Source organism: Protopterus annectens, chromosome 9.part0 (genome assembly GCF_019279795.1).
Source record: "Protopterus annectens isolate FY-2018-M chromosome 9.part0, PAN1.0, whole genome shotgun sequence".
NCBI classification, from domain to species: Eukaryota; Metazoa; Chordata; order Ceratodontiformes; family Protopteridae; genus Protopterus; species Protopterus annectens.
In genome coordinates this window covers 632,462,322-632,484,234 of record NC_056743.1, presented here as the reverse complement: position 1 = coordinate 632,484,234, position 21,913 = coordinate 632,462,322, and positions in this window count along the sequence as shown.

Here is a 21,913-nt window from a genome sequence, read left to right as displayed (position 1 = left end):
ATGCCCTGAGAGTCACCTCTGTGTAACCGTTTCACAGGAGCAAGTAAAATCACATTACATGTGTCCCAAAGGGCAGGGTAGCATATGGCTAGGCTGCCCTAGGCCCAGGGCCAATAGCATAGTACCTACCTATGACACAATGCACACACACATGTACTCAGTGCAATACCAGCTATGTGACGTTGAATGAGTGTGACACTAATTGTGTGCAAGGTCTGTAAAGTTGTGATAGCTTAGTGTGAGTTTGTGTCTGTCATGGTAGTTGGTGTCCTTGGTGTGAGGCCAGAGAAAGATGTGTGAGTTATCGGGATGCAAACATAGTAGATTGGCATATGTTGTGCCGTACTTCCCTGTGTACGACTGCGGTGTCCCATCGCAGGCAGAAGCAATACATGTATGCTCAGTAAGTGGTACTGCTGTTGAATCCAGCTCACATATGAACTGTTGTACTACCTGATGTTGTAGGCCTAAACATTACAGTATGGTGTATGTTCACATTCCCTGGTAACACTGTCTGGGGTGTTTCCTGTAGTCTGCACAGATTACATACCTCATGCATAGGTATCTGTAAGTAGGGGCACACAGTACTATAAGGTACACAGTTAGTGCTCATCTGTGTTGTCATACATTTGTGTGTTGTATGCATGTGTAATGTGTGTGTAATGATGCCTGTACCATGGCCACAATCACATGTGTGTTACAGGGTATGTGTGTGTACCTGGCAGCATGCATACTCTGTGACAGCAGTATGCTGGCTATAGTAACAACTGTGCACATATGTCAGGTAGGGGTATGGCATCAAAGGCTAGGGTGGATTACCATTGAAACTGTAAATGTGCATTGCATTCATTGCATGGGATGACAATATTCTTCATCCATTAGCTTGATACATACCCCCAGTGTGAGGTTGTGCATTGTATCCCACACAGTGTGCCGAGTGCTTGTGTATACTAGTTTGTTGTATGGAGTGTGGCAGGCACTGTCAGACAGTTGTGGGCTGAGCACTGATATGTGGTATTGAACATGTGTATCCCCTGATAGACATATGCTATATATGGCAGTTAAGTGATATCAGTACATTAGAATATTAAGTGTGCCACATGACTTGCTCACATATTTGTCATTTCCTTCCAGGGTGATGGTGCATCAGCAAAACCCACCTTATACAGCAGCAGAGGATCAGGATATCCACCAGAGCCTGGTGCAAATTTACTGTGTGCTGTTTTCCAGGACCAGCCAGAACCAGCATGAGAGGGCTCCACTGTGGCAAGATCTTGTCCGTCGGGTAAATGACATAGGCATGCATAACTGGACATATGAGCAGGTACGCCATCACTGCAGTGATTTAATTAGACATGTCCGGCAGCGTGCATCTGATATCCACAGACAACAGCTTGCCACAGGTGGTGGGGTACCTATCCACCCCCCTCTCACCAGTGTGGAGGAGCACCTCCTAAGTGTTGTGGCTCCAGGCCAACAACAGCAACATCCACAAACATGTGTCATCATGGAGGCCGGAGCCACCCAGCATGTTGAAATGGAGCATGCAGGTAACATGCCATATCAGTAGTTGACTGTTTTCTGTACTGGTAGTTTATGCGTGTGTGAGATGTGTACTGTTTGTGTAGCTGTTAACCTGCCTATTCTTCTGCAAGACTGATATTCTGAGCATAATCTGTACACCTGTGAAAGCCACCTGTTGTACTACTGTACTTTATCATACTCACAGTATCAATGGCACAGTTGTGGCCAATGGCAATCACTCTCATATTTTTGCAAGTCCCTCTGGAGTGACAGCAAGGCAGCCAATCCATGATGGTTAGTGGGTAATAACAATACTATTGCTAATGACATGTGCATGTCATATGGAGGTGTAGTCTGTGCACATGTAACACACCTATGCATAATGCATGCTGTGCATGTTTTCTGTGAGACTATGCATATCCCATTATTCTCAATAGCTGCCTCACTCACATGCAATACACAGAGCATGACACACATGTGTGGCAACACATTACTGGACATTGTATAGGCATACCTGATACACATGTACACAACACACACATGTTTGGCATACACACTACACCTTAGCCTACTACACATGTCCAATTATGACACCTGCTGTATGGCCAACCTTCAGTATCCCACTTATCATCTATGCAGCACACATAATATACCTGAGGGGTAGAGGCCTATCATGTCTTTGTGCAACAGTCTTGAACAAATAATACATTCATGTTAGGCAATGCTCACTATTGGCCACCTTACAAACCCATGTAACAAGTGGCTGTGTAATTGTGGATGTAGTCATGTTACTGCACATCAGATACAGCATGCTAGCTGCCTGTCTGGCACACATTATTATTGTTGACTGACCACAAGCAGCATGTTGATCATGGCTCATGTTACTACACCTCATCCAGTTCCGCCGACCACAAAGGTACACATAGCAGTCATTGCATAGCACCGTCATGTGTTTTGTGTGTGTGTGTGTGTGTGTGTGTGTGTGTGTGTGTGTGTGTGTGTGTGTGTGTGTGTGTGTGTGCAAATATATGCACCCACAGCTTGTAACACTTGCACAACATTGTTATGTCCTTGTACACATTGTGTCCCAGGGTGGAGACAATCACTGAACAACTACACACAAGCATCAAGTACACATATACTGTTATTAACAAGGGCTGTCTACACTTGCACTGCATGTTCCTGTGCAACACATATTCTGCATGCTGACACATGTGCAGTGATGTTTTTCCTTGTGATACTGTCACCCACCCTAAAACAGTTTTGTGTATGTGTTGGATTGCAGGTGTGTCTGTGCTTGTATCTGCTGTACTGAGGAGTGTGCCTGTGTGCATGTGTGCATGTGCACATGTGTGCATGTGTGCCTGTGTGCATGTGCACCTGTGTGCATGTGTGCCTGCGTGCATGTGCGCCTGTGTGCATGTGTGCATGTGTGCCTGTGTGCATGTGCACCTGCGTGCATGTGTGCATGTGTACCTGTGTGCATGTGCGCCTGTGTGCATGTGTGCATGTGTGCATATGTGCATGTGTGCAAGTGTGCATGTGTACGTGTGCGCCTGTGTGCATGTGCGCATATGTGCATGTGTGCATGTGTGCTAATATCATGTACACATTTGTAAACTGTGTTTCCTATCTTCCTCTCATAGGTTCTGATGTTGCTCTGGTGGAGGGCAGCAGGGAACCTGAAGCCACTGCTGGGGATAATGATTATGATGATACATGTGTAATGGCACAGGGAGGTGTGACAGGGTCTGCCATTGGTCAGCCAATTGACACTACACAGCAGTCAACCCCATCAATGCGCACAGTCATCCTGCCGATACATCCATTGTCACCAATGTCCTTAGCTGAGGGACAGCATACAGTGGGCCTTGACCAGGGTAGTATGGTATCATTGGCACATGCATACCCTCACAGCAGCCATGGCCAGATTCCTGACATGGTACTACACAGGCAGATGTCCATGGGCTCTCATGGGAGCATCCGTGGTCGTACTGCTCCCGTCAGATGTGTCCACAGAGGTCTTTCAACCTCAGCTATGTAATGCAGGCACAGGCACGTCTGGAACGGTATACCAGACAGGGTCTGAGGGAGCTTAGAGCACATTGCACCACTATTAATGACACTATGCATGACGTTGTGTCTGCCATCAGTAACATCAGCGAGGTCATTGATAGACGTTGGGTGGACACATTAGATCTCTTCCACAACTACATGTCCAGGAGCCAGGACAGTGCAGGACGGTTGAGGCATCGATGTGGACGTATGCCAGCAACATTATCAGCTGGCAGTCGTCGTGGATGACAACAAACCTGCAGCCGCTCCCATAGTCCCAGTACCAGCACCAGCAATGCTGGGTCTGTGCTGTCATTAGACCGTCTGAGAAGACCACGTGCACGTGGCTCTGGACAGACCCAGCAGGGACATGTGTCCAGTCAACAACCCACTGCTTCTGTACCCAGTCTGGCTTAGTACCTGATACTGTCCGTAGCACCCCTGCCAGGCACAGGTACAGTGTCCATGGCCAGAGACAGTGATCTGTATGACCTGGCAGGTACAGTCTGTGGCTGTCCACAAACACCCGTATATGGCAGCCACGTGGTGGAACTGTGTGCATGCATACACACACACATAATGCTAACACCTAGGGCTAACACATACACACACACACATTGCAGCAACATTGCCCCATGTTGTACTGTTGTCCTTCACTAATACACACACACACACACATACATGTCAATTGGATGTAAAAATGGCAGACTCTGGCAAACAAAGTACGCACCCTGTGCATATGATGAAACTGTGCCACCTCCTGCCATCTGTAACATTGATGCAGGAACAGGGTAGCATGGTGCTGATGCACAAGGTGACTACATAGCACTGTAGTAATATTATCATGTTGTTAACAGTACAGTGTAATGATATTGTTGTGGGTATATTTGAGCATGCATGATGCATTACCTATGTTTGTCATTGCAGTTTTGTATACACCAGTGTTAATTCCCAAAGTGCACTGTTTGCACATGTGCCACATGGCTGTTGTGTATACCTGTGCCTGCATGTGTTGGGGTGTGGACAGTACATGTGTGATGTTTGCGGCACTGAGTTGCAGGTGTACATTTGTGAACATGGTTAGCATGGAACATGACATGGTTTGACAGTATGCTGTGAGTGATATGGTTTCCAAATGTCAATGGTCTGCATTCTGGTAGTATACACAGTTTGCATAGCCTGACATTCAGTGGTCATTATATGGTGTCTCCTCAACTGATACACAGATGTAGGAACCTGGTGTCAGTGATATCCCTGCAGTAATACACTATACCAGTAGCCATTCTTACTGAGCCCCACACATCCCTGGGAACAATACTCTTTGGCATACAGCAGTCTCATGTACATGCCAACACACTATGGATATGTCCATCCATGACTGCAAATACATACAGTGGCCTACAATGCATTCTACACATGACACACCTAACCACCACAAGGGTATCATACGGACAGGTACCTGTTGTCCAAGACATGCTGTATTGCTGTAATGCAATTGTGGCATTGGCATCGGCATGTAGTTAACATAGTATTCCAACAGTACCATGTAGGTGGTAGCACCCATCATGTAAAACGGGTAATGGTGTGTACATGTGGACAAGTGTTATCTTTTCTTTCCTGTGATATTCACATTTCCAAAGGTATTCTGCAGTCCCTTGGTGTATCACCTAAGCAAGAAGGTGTCTGTATGCATATCGGCAACAGTTGCCATACACCTACACTGTGTGTCCATCACTCACAGACTTTGCTGTGTTTTAACATGTCTGACATATACTCCAGACATGAACCCTCACCCACATTAATCTATCAAAGCTTTCATGGGTGTGTGTCACATAGTTGGCCTAGGACACAGATCACTGCAGTAGCCTGCATTGTCACCAACATACATGTATGGCCTAAAGTCTGGTAAGCTGCAGCACATGCTGGCAAAGGTAACAACTGTATTCATATGGGGCAGGCTTCACACATAGGAACTATTAAAGGTCACAGGTACATATCTGTATGTGGCACACACATACCTGATGTGTGCATTGAAATTACTGTTATAATAATATGTCATACAATAATAAAAGCAAAACACACAACACATTGACAAACTGTGTGACAAACGCACACATGGCATTTGTAGGATTCAAACCCCTACCTAACTATGTTATGATACTTGAGAGAGACACATTAGCACAGTGCACTATTCGCATTACTGGATGATTGCCCTTCTCCTGCTGTATTTATAGGGTGCTGACATCATCAGTCTTTCCAAAGAGGAATGTACATCTTTTTGTGTGTTATCCCAGTCTTCAAAAAGGCCATTCTTTTCACAGAGAATTGCATACATACACACTCGCCTGCCCCCCACCCACACACACAGCGTTTGCAGGATTCAAACCCCTACCTAACTATGTTATGATACTTGAGAGAGACGCATTAGTGCAGTGCGCTATTCACATTACTAGATGATTCTCCTTCTCCTGCTGTATTTATAGGGTGCTGACATCATCAGTCTTTCCAAAGAGGAATGTACATCTTTAACTATCCCTCAGTATGGGGGATAACAATATCTGTGCATTAACAGATGCCTAGTTCAGGGTCACATATGCACACTGGCACTGCCAGGTTATGTTCTATAGCATGCTTTGTGACCACAGGACTTGTAACACAAAACACAAGTAGGGGGTGTATCCATATACATCAGAGATACACACACCTCTGGGTTGGTACCACTGCACTAAGCATGACAGGCCATACATATACAACTACCATTGTGAAAAACTGCCTTTTGGTTTGGTGTGTAGTTCAGACCACCCCCCCCCCCATACCTAGTAACCACTCTTGGTTTTCCTGGGAACAGTGTAGGATATGCAGGTCTTCACACACACCATTATAGTGGTTGACTTCAGGTACACAAATATTGACTGGGGATACTACTCAGGCCCTCAACAACATCACCCTACAGCCACTACAATTTGTGAATCCATGTGCTATGGCACAACCAGTCACCACACCCACAAGGGAGAATACATATTGGACCTGATCATCACCAACATGGGGACTCTATGTTCCACACCAGAGGTAGAACCATCATTGTTAAGATCAGACCATAAACAACTTTCCCTGGACATCCATATCCCGTCCCCACCCCCAGCCAAGGAAATCACTGTAAAGAATTTCTCAAAAGCAGACTTTGCACTTGTGAAGACTGTGGTGGAATACTTCAAAGGCCCCGTGCTGGAGGATAATACAGCCCAATCTGCAGAATCCTTTACAAACGCATTGTATGAGCACCTGCAGGTATGCATTGATCATGCTACCCCAAATCAAACCATGACTCCACCAAAACAGGAGACCTGTCTGGTTGACCCCAGCCATATATAAGCTGTACAACAGAAGGAGGAAGCTACTACATAACAGAGCAATATTCCACAGACCCACATAGATCATAACCTCTCCTTTGCTAATCACATTGACAGAGTCATTGCAAAGACCTTTATATAGCCCTCCATATCACATGGGTGTTTGCATGTAGATCATGGGAGGTCATTGTGGCCCTCTACTAGTCACTCATCAGGCCCATGTTTGACTACAATGCCCCTTTTGGGGTGTACCTTACTCAACACCTGCGGCAACTACAGTGAACACAACAGTACCTCCCCAAGAGGATCATGGGCTACACACAGATGTCCTATGCAGCTCAACTAAAGGATCTCCAGCTCTACTCAGTTGTTTAACGCCTACTCAGAGGTGATTTATGCCTGACGTATGCAGCCATTTCAAACCCAGAAGTAATGGACATACTCCACCTCATAACATCCAAGACCCTTAGAGCTACACACTCCAGGGACTTAAAACTCAGCACAAAAATAAATAGGACATGCTGCTGGGACAGATTCATTACCCAGAGGTGCCCCTCACTCTGGAATTGAATCCCAATTAAAGTTAGACATAGCCCCTCGCCAACCCTCTTCCAGCGAAATACAGCCGCATGGATGGGAAATTGCAAATTCACTCATGGGATCTCCACTGTGTCCCTGCTTGACAGACGCACAGCAAACTAGCCTTAAAGGGTGCCTTCTGTGACCTCCTTTACAGAGACACAGTAGGCTACTCTACTGGGGAGGTGGACGCTAAATACACTCGGCCTAGGCTTATGAATTCCCTAGGGTGGACAGCCTAGTATTGACCTCTGCACCTATGTTTATGTTCGGGATACACAATATTTGTTGCTGCTACTTTTTGCAGGTCTTTATTGCCGTAGCTTTCCCAGTTTCTATGAACAACTTCTGTATCTGCGTAACATGTTTGATCATGACAGGGTTCCAGTATATTAATATATGTGTCTGTTGTCATTTAACTGTGTGCACAGGGCGGATGGCTGGATCGTGGGAGGTTCCTGGCTTAACACATACAACTGCCAGATCCATGGTTTGTTGCCTGACATAAGTCTCATTTATCCAAGTGTGTGAGCATGCCCAGTGTGACCTTTCCATATGTTGTGATCTGGAGTCCACTACATTTCTGGTTGTGTGTGAACATGACCAATATTGACATTTATACTGTGTGTGTTGGAAGTCATGTTGTGTTCTTACTGCCAGACTCCTTTGTGTCATAACTCAACAGGGATTATGCTGTGCCTGCAGGGTTTCCATGTGATAGTTTGCAAAGACTTGGCAACATTCTCTCATACTGGCTGAACACTGCAATACTGTCATAGTGTAGTGGTTCAGTACTTTCACTATGGTGCACATTATCATGGGTTTGAGTCCCATCACTGCTTTAAATGTTCATATTGAGCAGACCAGACTGGTTAAGGGCTAGTTGGCCAACTATGAGCATGTTGCATTTTGTTCAGCTATGGCCTACTTAAACCAGGCTTGTCCAACATTGCTGTGTATTCACCAACTTGGGTGGACATTGCCAAACATTACTTCACATTGACCACAGTTGTACTAGTTGGTGTGTGTGATTCTGTTCATAGGTTCATACTAGGCTATCTGCCCTAGGGCATTTATAATCCTAGCCAGAGTGTGTTTGGCTTTCAACACACATTTTAAGTGGAGTTTGCCATGACATTTTGCAAGGTTAGTATACTGTGCCTCTGTCTAACAGTGACATAGAAGTGATACCCAGGGTAAACCTACAATCTCCCATCCACTCATCAAGATTCCTCTTGAAGAGAGTCAATGAGGGACTCTGGCTAACCTGGAGTGGGGGATTACTCAAAAGTGGGGGGAACCTCTGGGTTATGAATCTGTCACTCCAGCATGTCCTATTTATTTCAGTCCTGAGGTTCAGGTCTCTTGAGCACGTAGCTTGATGGGATTCTGATTTTCCAAGGTGCAGCATGTCCATTGATTCCCGGTTGGACATGGCTTTATACATCAGACACAGATTGCCTCTGGGCAGGCGGTATGCCACTGAGTGGAGCTGCAGTTTCTTTAACCGGGCAGTGAATGGCATGTGTTTGAGCCCTTTGATCCTCCTGGTGAGGTACTTTTGTGGTCTTTCCAGCTGCTGCAGGTGTCTGATAAGGTACATCCCACAAGAGGCATTGTACTCAATTATGGGCCTGATGAGGGATGAGTTAAGAGGCAAGATGACCTCCCCTGATGTAGATGTGAATACCTTCATGATTAGCTGAGCTATATGAAATGTTTTTCTAAACACTTTGGCCACGTGGTTATTGAATGAGAGATTGCTATCAGCTTGGGTCCGCAGGTCCCTTATCACTTCTTCCATACTTAATGGGTTACCACCTATGTGGTAATTTGTGGGCACTTAGTTTTTGACAAAGGGGAGAACTATACACTGTTTTGCGTTTAGCTTGAGGACATGGCTCTGGCACCAGTTGTCTGTTTCTATGAGGCCCTTTTGTAGGATGCTTGTGTCAGCTGGAGGGTCAATTATGGCACCCAGTTTGCAGTCATCTGCAAACTTGTTCACCAACAGTCCTTCTGTGTTGGCCTGTACCTCTGAGAAATATATACCAAACAAGGGAGGTCCCAGGACTGAGCCTTGTGGGATGCCACTTGTAGTTGGTTTGGGTTCTGACATGGCTCCAGCATTTCTGACCATGTGGGTTCTGTCCTTGAGCCAGTTTGCAACCCATCTAGTGACATAGGGGTTTATATTGAAGCTGGTGATCTTATCTATGATGACCACGTGGAGTACTGTATGGAAGGCTTTTGCGAGGTCCAGGTAGGCTGTGTGGACCACCTTCCCCTCGTCAATGGCCTTGGTGACTGTTTCAAATAACTCAACCAGGTTTAAGAGGCAGGATCTGCCCTTAACAAAGCCAAACTGGGTAGGATCCAGTGTCTGTAGGTCCCCAATATGTTTATTTCTGAGGTCCATGATGATCCTTTCCATAGCTTTGCAGACCAAGCTAGTCAGGCTTCTGGGGCAATAGTTTGCAGTATCCATTGAGGCACCACCTTTGTGGAGAGGGACCACTGTTGCTGTACACTGCTCTTTGGGTACATATCCTGTGGTAAGGCTGAGATTGAACAGCCCAGGACACTGTCTGGTCCCATTGATGCTGTGTGTTTTGCTTTGGAGAGGCTGGCTGTTACCTGAGCATCTGTGATGTCAGGGGGCCAGCACTCTGCTGGGATAGATATTTGCCCTTTTGGTGGGGGGGGGGGGGGTTTGCACTGAACCTGTCAGCTCAGATGTTGGCAATGGCTGTGGGTTTGGTATATTATTTGTCATTTTGGACTACTTCTGAGCATATCCGGGGATTCCCACACAGGTTCCTACCATAAGTAAAGAATGCCTTGTGATTATCCTTGGTGTCCTGTACAATTTTTATCTCAAAGATGGCCTTAGATGATCTTATGTGTGGCTGTACTTTTTCAATAATACTGATCAGAGATGCCTTCCCTTTCTGGGATTTTGATCTATCATATAGTAGCTTCCTCCTTGTATTGTATGGTTTGTTTATGGCTGGGGTCCACCGGACAGGATGCTTGGCTTTGGAGGATTGGGTCTTGGTTTTATTTGGGATTGCATGATCCATGCATTCCCGAAGGTGTTCCTAGAATGCATTTATTAAGGGTTATGAGGTCTGGGCCATATTTTCCACAGGCACAGGGACTGTGAAGGAATCCACCTCAGTTTTGAGGAGTGTGACATTTGCTTTAGTGACTAATTTTCACTGTGTTTTTCTGGCCATGGTCTGGGATCAGGATGTGAATATCCAGTGAGATTACTCTCTGCTCTGATCTTACCAGTGAGGGATACACTTCTAGTCTTGGGCATAGAGTCCCCATGTTGGTGATGATCAGGTCCAGTATGTTTTCCCCTGTTGTGGGAGTGGTAGTAAGTTGTTCCATAGCATTTTGGATTTTAAATTCTAGGAACCTTTGGGCTAGGGTGTTGTGGCTAGGGTAATGCTCCCAGCCTATGTTTGGGTAGTTGAAGTCGCCCAATATAATGGTGTTTGGGGAGACCTTCATATTTTCATGTGTGCTCCAGTAGGCCAAGTGTGGTTCCCGGGTTTAGGAGGGTGGTCTGTAGCAGGCTATGAACTGGAAGGCAGTTTTAGCCACTGTTAGTTGCACATGGATAGTCTCCGATGCTGTGCCACCAACCTGGGGGTGTGGGTATCTTTGAAAAATATTGATACTCACCCTCCTTTTGTAGTTTGTTCCATGTTTTGCAGCTGTAAAGCATGGTATGAGGTGTAACCTGTTAATGCCAGGGTGCTCTTGGGAGCCTTGAACCAGGTTTCTGTTACTGCACAGATATCAACATTCTCCATGCTGAGGAGAGTGTGGTGTGTGTGCATCTTGCAGTTTAGACTTCTGACATTGAGTAGCATTACTTATAGTTTCTCATCCCTTGTGATACCTATGGAGGTGGGTTTGTATTTTGAGCCTTACCTAAAAAGGCACTATGGGGGTGACAAGAGCCTTTGGCAATATCCAAAAGGCCACAGGTGATAGGTGAAATCCATCCCTAGCAAAGCATCATGTCTTGTTGAGCATGTCATCCCAGGCTGACAGGCATTGCATCCCCTTTCACTGAAACCAATACTTAAGCCAATTGTTGTAATTGATCATCTTGTCTTCATATTGTGGCCTCATGTTTGGTGAGGGTAGGATGATACTCAAGGTCATCAAGTTTGCATATACTACATGGTGGTAAATGCTGTTTAGCACTACCTTACATTGCTTAACACTTGGCAAGCATGCCTCAGGTGGTGCTGCAGGGCTGCCTATGTCAGATGCACGTACTGCACTCTCTATACATATCTGGAAACAGGTAGTGTCATGTTAGGCATCCCTTTTACTATATGTGCGAGTCAGAGAGAGGTATCATTTCCAGGGATCCTACTGAGCCAGTGTATGTGCTATGCGTTGCCTTTTTGCCAAGGCCAAGGCATACTGGGCACGCCTCCTTCTGCCTACTGGGCAGGCTCAGGTTGTTCCTTCTCCGAGTCACGCTCTGCCTGTGATGGCCTTGGCACTGGTGGGGGGCTGTTTGGCCCAGGCCTATGCTGGTCCTGCTGCAGCTGTTTTCGCAGAATCATATTATGTAGCATAGCACATACCATAACAATTTGGGTACATGCAGTTGGTGAGTATTGCAAGGCTCCACCAGATGTGTCCAGGTACTGGAACCATGACTTGAGCAACCCAAACACATGCTCAACTACATTTCGTGTTTTTGTGTGTGCCTCATTATGGCATTCCTGTTAAGGTGTGTGTGAATTTCTGATGGGTGTCATCAGCCATGGCTCCAGTGCATAACCAGCATCCCCCACTAAGTGACCATATGAGATGTCCCCATTGGCAAATGTCTGGTACAGCTGCGTCAGATGCCAGATATGGGAATCATGGTAGCTTCCAGGGCAGCCAGCACACACATTCATTATTATGCCCTGGGCATCACATACAAATTGGCAGTTAATGGAGGGGAAGCCCTTGCGGTTAATGTAGGCCCTACCCCGCTCACCGGCTGGTGCTTTGATGCACATATGCGTGCAGTCTATTGCACCCACTACCTCAGGGTATTCTGCTATTTGCTGGAAGAAATGCATATTGCTGGCCAATACCTCACGGGAATTGGGGAAATATACATGATCACTGACATGTGCTGACATGGCATCCAGGAACTGGTGCAGTACCCTGGATGCTGATGCCTGTGATATCCCCATCATATCACCAGTTGGTCTCTGAAAGGTACCTGTTGCTAGTATTCCTAGGCCAACACATACCTTGGTTTCCACTGGGATGGGTTCTCCTCTGTTGGTTCTGTGTGTGAGGTGTGGCCTGCACAGCTCAACAATTTGCTGCAGGAGGTCTCTGTCCACTCTATAGTGCTCCATTCTCTCCAGCTCATGTAACCCCTGGTAGGTGACCCTAGGCCTGTACACTCTTCTCCGTCTCCTCACTGTTGGTTGTTCGGCAGCATTTGCATTGTCACCACCCTCAGCATGTTGCATATGTCACCTTATAACAGCAATGGCAGCCCCTAGCATTTTTTGTCTGAGGGTAGCTTTTTCAGTTTTCACTTCTAGTAGCTTACTCCAGTGTTGCAGTGTCTCTTGAGAGAAACAAACTGCACTGTTGTTTCCAGAGTTTTAAGTGCTGGGCTGGGCTAGTGTTCTGCCTGTGTAATTGCTTGATTCTGATTGTTTGCACCTGTTAGCTCTACTAGTATTCCCTGGTAGCTTTGTACTATTTGTTGTGCTTCCTTTTTCCTTTCTGTTTCCTCGGGGAGTGACACGTATACAAGCGGAAATACACTCACAGCAGCTCACATGCGTGCACACATGCTTAGATGGACTAAAACTGGCTTATTCAGGTTAAAACGCATGCATACCAGCACAAACAGGCTTACAGGTCTTCCAACAGCCTTATACATGCTTACTCCAGCTTAAACACATGCACTCACGCTTCCATGCGCGCACTCTGTCTTACTCGAGTTTACAGACACGCACACACACGCACACCCACTCAGCAGGAAACTTTGGTGTTATCCACAGTATACACCTTCCATTTCTTGGCTTTCCCTGGCCTACCTGTTGACACACCTCTTTCCATGCTGTCTAACTGACAGCTAACACATGCCACTGTGCTCCAATGAGCTTCACTACTTTCATATATACCCCCCTTGTGATGTCGCCTATCTCCTACTCTGTTCCTCTCCATATCCTACTCCTACACTCCACTGACTGTGCTCATTTGCTATGTAAAAGTCCGATTCACTATCCTAACACTCATTTACATAGGATTGCCTACTAATGCTTGGTTACATGTCTTAGACTGGGCTTCTCCCCTTAGCAACTCCTACTCGTTGGCCATGCTGTCTTCAGCCTGCTATTCCCTTACATTGTCATTTAACAATTTTCATAAATTCCACTTTTGTGGCTTTTATTGTCTTATTTTATGATTTTTATAGCGCACCCCGTTTGCGCGGCGCTCCGCTACTCTTAAACATCGAAAATCACCGAAAAAAAAAATCTTTTTATTTTAATTTTGCATCTGGGAAACTTTCCAATGGCCGTCTATTTGGCCATTGGCATGCTTCCTCAACCATATGCAACCTTTATTTAGAGCTGACAAGGCTCCATTGTGCTATTTGCATAATGGTACTTAGTTGTCAACTGAGTACATTTCTGCAGCTAACACGTCTCCTACTCGGACAGGTTTGTGCTTCCTGGATCACAAATTTACCTCAGTTGCATGCCTTTCGGCTGCAAGTGAGGTAATTTGCATATCCCAGCCCTGTCCATGTAGGAGACGTTTTAGGAGCTCTCTTACACGACCCTACAGGCTGTTCCTGGATCGCTCGTCGGACATGATGGCTGCATGGAGTCTTACTCTACTCGTAGACTCCGTGCAAGCCATCGTGAATCCGGCCTAAGGTGTATACAGAAACATTAAAATTGACATAGTTCCAGACTTAACATTTATTAGTAACATAGCATTGAAGCTTAAGATTTAACATATTTACATAGACTGAAAACATCTTTTACAGTTTTAGGTTAAGGCATTACATAATGGTGAACATTGTTAATAGAGGTTGCATTTTTTGCTTTATACCGTTGACTTGTGAGTAAGTTAGCCACAGTATGGAGTATAGCAACAAACAAACATATAGCTATCAAATGGCAAACATGAAACACACAAAATAAGAGCATAATATTCTCCATTACTAAGAATAACAAATGAACAAAGATTTGATGCATGGGTAGCCAGCAATCTCAGCCATTCATTTTTAATGCCCATTTTATAAGTTATTGTTAAATCTCTAACCCATTGCTTGGAATTCTTATAACACTCGTCACCCCAGTATAACATATTTTGTGTCCTCCATACTCATAAACACAAAACACAAAAATTGTGTCAGCCTTGGTGCTTTCATCCAGGTGAAGTGCATCTCTCAATACTTATGTTTTTTACAGGTAAAGTTCACTTCAACACAGCTGGTATAGTGGCTCTGTGATAAGTTCTGTACCTCATAGGTCCAGTGTTCAACCCTGATTTCTGGTCAATATCTGCAAAGATTTTGCATGTTGTCACTGTGTGTGTTTTTATGGGTACTTTAGTCTCCTCCTGCTGTGCAAAAAATGGTTGAGTGGGTAAAACTAAAATGTCCATCTTAATTCTTAATTAAACAACCTCACTGGGTGTTCTCCAGATATGTTTAGCAATGATTCTCCAGTTAACTCTCCAATACAAAAACCTTTATAGTTATTAATAAGCAATTTCCATTGTAAATTAGGATGCTTTTTGATGGGGGAGCACAGGAGTTGAAAACTGTTCCAACGTTATTCTCACTGATTAGAAATAATACGCCTTGAGCTCTATCTCATATCAAACTGTGTTGTGCATGCAAAGGAAACAGTGATTACTAAAGCCCCCAAATTTGCATTCATGCTGTAAAATGGATAGATTAAAAAAAAAACACACACACTCTTCTTTATGTGTGTATATCAATATCTGTATCAATGTATATGCATAAACATACACACACACACACATATATATATATATATATATATATATATATATATATATATATATATAGATATATTAGACATATACAGGCGCACATGTATAGATATATCTATACATGTGTGTGCATGTATGTGATAGTTTACATAACAATACCATATTTTAAGTCTGAGGCTTTGTCAGTCTTATCACTTTGTATACTACATCACTTCATTTTGCATTGAGTATCAAGCCTTGTATGTTATTTTATCATGCATGTATATATTTACTTTCTTTCATTACAGAATTATGTATGCAAATTTGTAGTGCATTCAGTGTGATCCGAATGTTCCGTGTTGTGATTTGCTTTGAGCATCCCCCTGAACTCTCCTAAATATGAGATCTCCCCAAACTGGACAATTCCAATCAATAAACAGAAATGTGCCAGTAACTATGAATGAGCAAGTGTCTGTTGCTTAGCACAAGAAACAGACACATACAAATGACTGTAGTAATGCTGTTAATATCTTTCCTGTGTTTAAGGTACAAGGTTAGGTTCCTTCCACGTCTGTTTGCCTGCTGAGTGACTATGAACAAGCCACTTGATGACGCAGAACTCAAATGGCATCTCTGAAAAGGGACACGAGTTTAGTAGGCTTACTCAGTTAAGAAATGTGTAAAATAAAATAAAATATCAGTAATAAATCATGTCAGGGTACGGGTATTGCTATTCTTCTCAGTTGTCCAGATTTTCACAGAATGTCCTTAATGTCCAGATTTTTGCATCATATTTTTGGTCTATTCCTCATAAAATTTGTGTTTCTCTGGCAAATCATCGAGGACTGAAGTCAATAAATAATGTCAGACTCTGAATTTCAGATTTAGTATCCTTAAAAAAATGAATGCACAAACTCTGTTATTCTATCAACTTTATGAGTTAGTAAGAGCAATATTTAGAATCTGTCCATCATTTTGGGTCTGTGGCCCTCCCCCATTTTTTTTCGCTTTGTCCAGATTTCTTGTGCTAAGAGGCTGAGAGGTGTGGGTACTGCAAGGTTTTACCATGGATGGCATTTTTTTCACATGGGAAAAGCAAGACAAGTTTGAAGTCGGAAGAGAAAGTTGTGTTGGGCCATTGTAGTAATCTGGCACTGAGGATATTGTGTAGCTTGGTCAGCTGTACACATTAACCCATATCTGACCATGCTGTTAGTGATTCAGTGCTAATGGATTCACATAGTTATTGGCTTCAGTTATCTACATCACAGACTTCAGACTGTCCATAGCATTGGTTATTCTGAAAACTGTACTGCAGGTTAAGTCTGTTATATCATGTGACTGACTACAAGGAGCACAGGAATACACTGTTCCTTGAAAGGACATCACGATGCTGCTGGTGCTGCATAATGGGAGATATTTTGTGTGTATATAGAAATGTATACACATGTATATGCTTATGTGTAGAAAGTGTTTTTATCTGGCTCTGTGCATGTATGTATACGTGTGCATACTTACAGAGAAGGACAGTCTGTAAGGTTTGCATAGCCAGCTTATTTTTCAAGGATGACCTTGACCATGAAATCGGTGAGGCTGTCAGTTTGAATATTCCGGTGTAGTGTGGTCTCTATACTGATTCAGCTATCTGGAATATGTTACATTTTTGCACATTACCTGGATGAAATTTGATGTATCTCTTGAGAATGAGTTGAGCATTGTGGATGTCTGCTGGGGGTAATGGCATAATCACATGTGTTCCTGTTTCATTTGCCACTTTTTCTTAAAGTGCTGATAATGCAGTATAAACTGTGATCATAATGTACTGAAGGCATTCAGTGTAGGTTAGTTTGCCTTCAAAATGTAGAAGTGTAGTTAGGTAAACTCGGGAATGCTGCCGAATGTGTGTTCGCTGATTCCCATATTGCCAATCTACAATTCTATGAATGTCATTTAGCAAATACCACTGTGCATTCACTCATATGAGGGTGACATTATGAATAGAGATTGCGGTACAGTGCAGATTGGGAAATGTACCATTTTCCTTGCTGTAGTGCAATCTTGGACTTGGAATATATAACTTGCAGGGGGGGGGTGCAAGGGGCTTGCCTGCTGCAAAAACGTAGAATTAAAGTGATGTCTAACACTGAACTATGTATTTTTATACTGCTGGGAAGCAGGCAGGTAAGTGTCAGCAGGTAAACTTTCAGAACTGTTGGAGCGGTCAGGTTGATCATTTCGAACTGACATGTTTTCGACATGTGTACCTAATTACTATTCAGGAATTTGGAATTTTTTTTGGTGTTTGTGTACAAAATGTCTTTTGACATTCGAGATTTTGATTGTAAACTTTGTAAGTTCTGTATAATCATTAATAGCAATAACAAGTGGAACTGTAGACAGTACATGGAGTTAGACAACAACACAGCTATAGCAAAATGTTATTTTTATTTTATGTGGATTTGAATTTGTTCAGAAGACATCTGAGCAGTACAGGCTACTAATCAGGATAATGTACCAGCTCTAGCACATAGCTCTATCATCACAGGCATTGAGTACGTTAGAATGATAACAGTTATTAAAATGGCACCATGTAGTAGTAACAGTTCTCAGGCAGAAACTCGAATCACTCATCCTTCATTGTAAAATGTTAGAATGATACCATAAACCAAGCAAGATGCTGCTGAGGCTACAATAAAAAATCTGTAGCTAAGGTTCAGAAATCCATAAATTATAAAACATCAAATAAAAGAGCAATGCTTACTAATGTCTGAACCTTTGCATCATCTATTTTGTATAACACAAGAAATAGCTCATAAAACCATTGAAATATCCCAGATCTGTGCAGATAAAACATAGAGACTAAATAAATGAATGATTCATGCTGCTACCTGTTGAGAGTAGAACAGTAACCCAAATGGACTGTTGTTGAAAGTTGTTAAACTTGTTTTAGTCTCCCAGTCCCCAGCCTCAGCAGCAAAGCTGGGGCATGCTCAGAGACAAATTGCAAATGTAAACACACAAGGCAACCAAATCAAATCTAGATCTCAAAACTAATCAGTAACAAACCTAGGGGCATACAGCTACCAGTCACAACACAATAAAGGTACTTAAATACCATTCAGTTCTGTAAAAAGTTTCAAGCAAAGATTATTCAACTTAATGGATGGTATTCATAGTCATTACATGAATGAGTAAAAGCTATCTGTGGTGTCTGTGAATAATCGCAGCACAGGGGCGATTCATAGAGGCCTCTTATACTAACAGGTGAATAAGCACTAGCAAATGAGAAATGATGTAAAACAGCATATTCTAATGAAGCCTTCTCCCACCTAATTGCAATTCATAGTCATAGGTTTATAGATTCATAGATGTTTACTAGGCTAATGGCCCTAGAGCCCTTACAAGCCCAACCATATTTATCCTGAGTTGCCCCAATTGTCAGCAGTTAGGTGAGTGAAGTTCACAGGGATAAGGGTCTATGGTAGTTAATACCAACTCCCTCTGTCCAGGAGGGACATGAGCGCCCCACCAGGAGTGAATATGTATGTGGTCAACCATCCCTTGATCTAGGTTGTGTTTGAAGAGGAGGTGGGTCTGTTTCACATGAATGTGTAGCTTGTTCCAGAGAAGTGTCAGTCTCTGGGAGATGTATCTATCTCTTCAGCATGACCTGTTCAAATCAGAGGCTAGGTTAAGATCACTGGAGCAAGTGACCCTCATGCAGTTTGATTTATGAATATGTAGCATTTCCATCAGGGTCGGGTCAGAGACTGCCATGTAAGCCAGGCATAGGTCACCCCTTAGCAACCTGTAGGAGACAGAATACAGTGACAGGGCTTTCAGTCTTTCCATGTAAGACTTGTTTTGTGCACCCTGTAATGTTTTGGTGAGAAATCTCTGTGGTCTCTCCAATTTTTTCAGGTGTCTGGTGAGGTACATCCAAAAGGGAGCACTATGCTCAATTATTCACCTAATGAATGCCAAATATAATGGAATTAGAACATCCTTAGATCTAGATGTGATAACTTTACTTATAAGATGTGCCATGCAGAAGAATTTCCTTACTACTATGGATATGTGGTGGCCAAAGTTCAAATTGTTATCAATCTGAGTACCCAGATCACATACCACTAGGTCTACACTTAGGTAAGTGCCGTCTATAATGTAATTAGCAGGATGTCAACTTTCCCAAAGGGAATAATAATGCATTTTTTGCATTTGGCTTTAGTCTGTGGCTTTGGCACCAGTCATATGTCTGCATTAACCTTGTCTGTAGTATATTAACATTGTTGGGGGACTCAGTGATTGCTACTAATTTCCAACCATCAGTAAATTTGTGCAGCCACAGGCAGTCTAAGTTTGTCTGAACTCCTGAGAAATAAATTCTGAACAGCAAGTAGACCACCACCAAACCCTATGGTACTCCACTACTGATTTGTCTTTTGCTAGAGGTGAAGTCGTGCACTTTGACAGTATGTGTCCTGTGGGTGAGACAGTTGGCTACCCATGGTAATGAGGGGTTAATTCCTAATTGGGAGTTTCTGCATAAAATGTGTGCGTTGGGGACTGTGCCCATTGCCTTGACTAGGTCAAGGTAGGCAGCATGCACTGTCTTCCCCTCATCCAGCGCATTGTTGTCTTTCTCAAAGAAGTCAACTATGTTTAACAGCATGATCTACTTTTAACAGATCCAAACTAGGTTGGGTCCAGAGTTTAGAGATTATCTATGTCCTTGTTAATAAGGTTGGTAATGATTCTTTCCATGGCCCTGCAGATGGGGCAAGTCAAGTTTATGGGCCTATAATTCCCAGGGTTGGTTGATGGTCCCCATTTGTGCAGAGGGATTGCTGTTGCTGTCCTCCATTCTGCTGGATGATAGCCAGTGTGCAGGCTGTGGTTAAACAGGGATCCAAGCAGTCCTGCTAAGTCATGTTTTCAGTTGTTTAAAAGGCAAGTTGGGATGTTGTCTTGTCTCATTGATGCTTTGTTTTTGGCCTTGGAGAACACAGAGATGACTTGCTGTCCTGAGATAATAGGCTGAGAAATGGCGGCAGGTATACTTTGGGGGATGACTGGAGGTGACGGGTGTGGGGGTTGAAGGTTCCTCCAAATCTGTCAGCTAGCAGGTTGACTATTACCTCCAGTTGATTATGGGCTGTGCCATCCATGAAAAGTGCAGTGCACAGCTGGGTATTTCCTTTTAGATTTCAGACATAGTTAAAGAATGTCTTGTGACTATCCTTTGCTAGAGGTGCTATTTTTGCTTCATAATTAACTTTGGAGGGCTTGACAAGATATCTAATTTGTTTGTTTAAGCTACAGAGGTATTTTTTCCTCTGCTGAGTCAGTTCTCATTTGTTCTTGGACATTAGTTTCTTTCTGTTAGTGTATAGCCTGTTTATGCTAGGGGTCCACCAGGGTGTCTTGTTTTTTCTGCAAGACCTGGTTTTAATCTGGTCAGATACAGCCAATTCTATGCAACAGCTTAAGTGGTTATATAGGTCATTGGTCTATACCTTTGCATAGGAGTCCATGTTATCTGTGTTTGAGGTGGCTCTGAAGCATCTTATTCCATTGCTTAGTCATAAGTAATTTGTATTCGAAAAATTCTTAAATGTTTTTGTGCTTGATGGGGTACCTGGTCTTATAATTACACTGAATGAGACTGATTTATGGTCCAATCTTACCAGGTAGAATATCACATATGTGGATTGCAATGTTCTTCCATGTTAGTGAGTACTATGTCCAGGACATTAAGCCTCTTGTGGGGGTGCTCACTAGCTGTTCCAGTACATTTGCATTAACAAAGTTCAAGAACCTCTGAGCCAGCATGTTTGTGGTTGCGAATGTTTCCAAGTCAATGGTAGGATAATTAAAATTACCAACAAGTGAGGTGTTTTGCTTTATGGCAAGTGCCTCCAGTAAGTCCAGGCATGTGGTATGCATGGTGGTGGACCTATAGCTAGCTATGATGTGGTTGGGGGTTTTGCTATAGTTAATTGGACATTGGGTAGCTCAAGAGAGTCATACTGTTTGACCAGCCTCGAGGTGTACTTATCCTTAATAAAGATGGATACACCTCCTCCTTTACTTATTTCATGCTGAGTTTGTGGTCTGAATGTATGAAAGGCATTATAGCCCTACACGGTCAGGGTGCTTTCCACACCTTTGTACCATATCTCGGTGACTGAACAGACTTCAACATCTTCCAAAGAGAGGAGTGCTTCCAGGGTGTGTAGTTTCTTGCTGAGACTCCTTGCATTAAGCAGCAGTACATTGAGTTTATATAGACAGGATTTTGTTATGTTGGGGGGTTGGTTATTTTAACACTGTCTAAAAAAGTGCATAGAGGTGGCTAATGCCTTTGTCAGTATCCAAAAGCCTAGAGGAGACAGGTG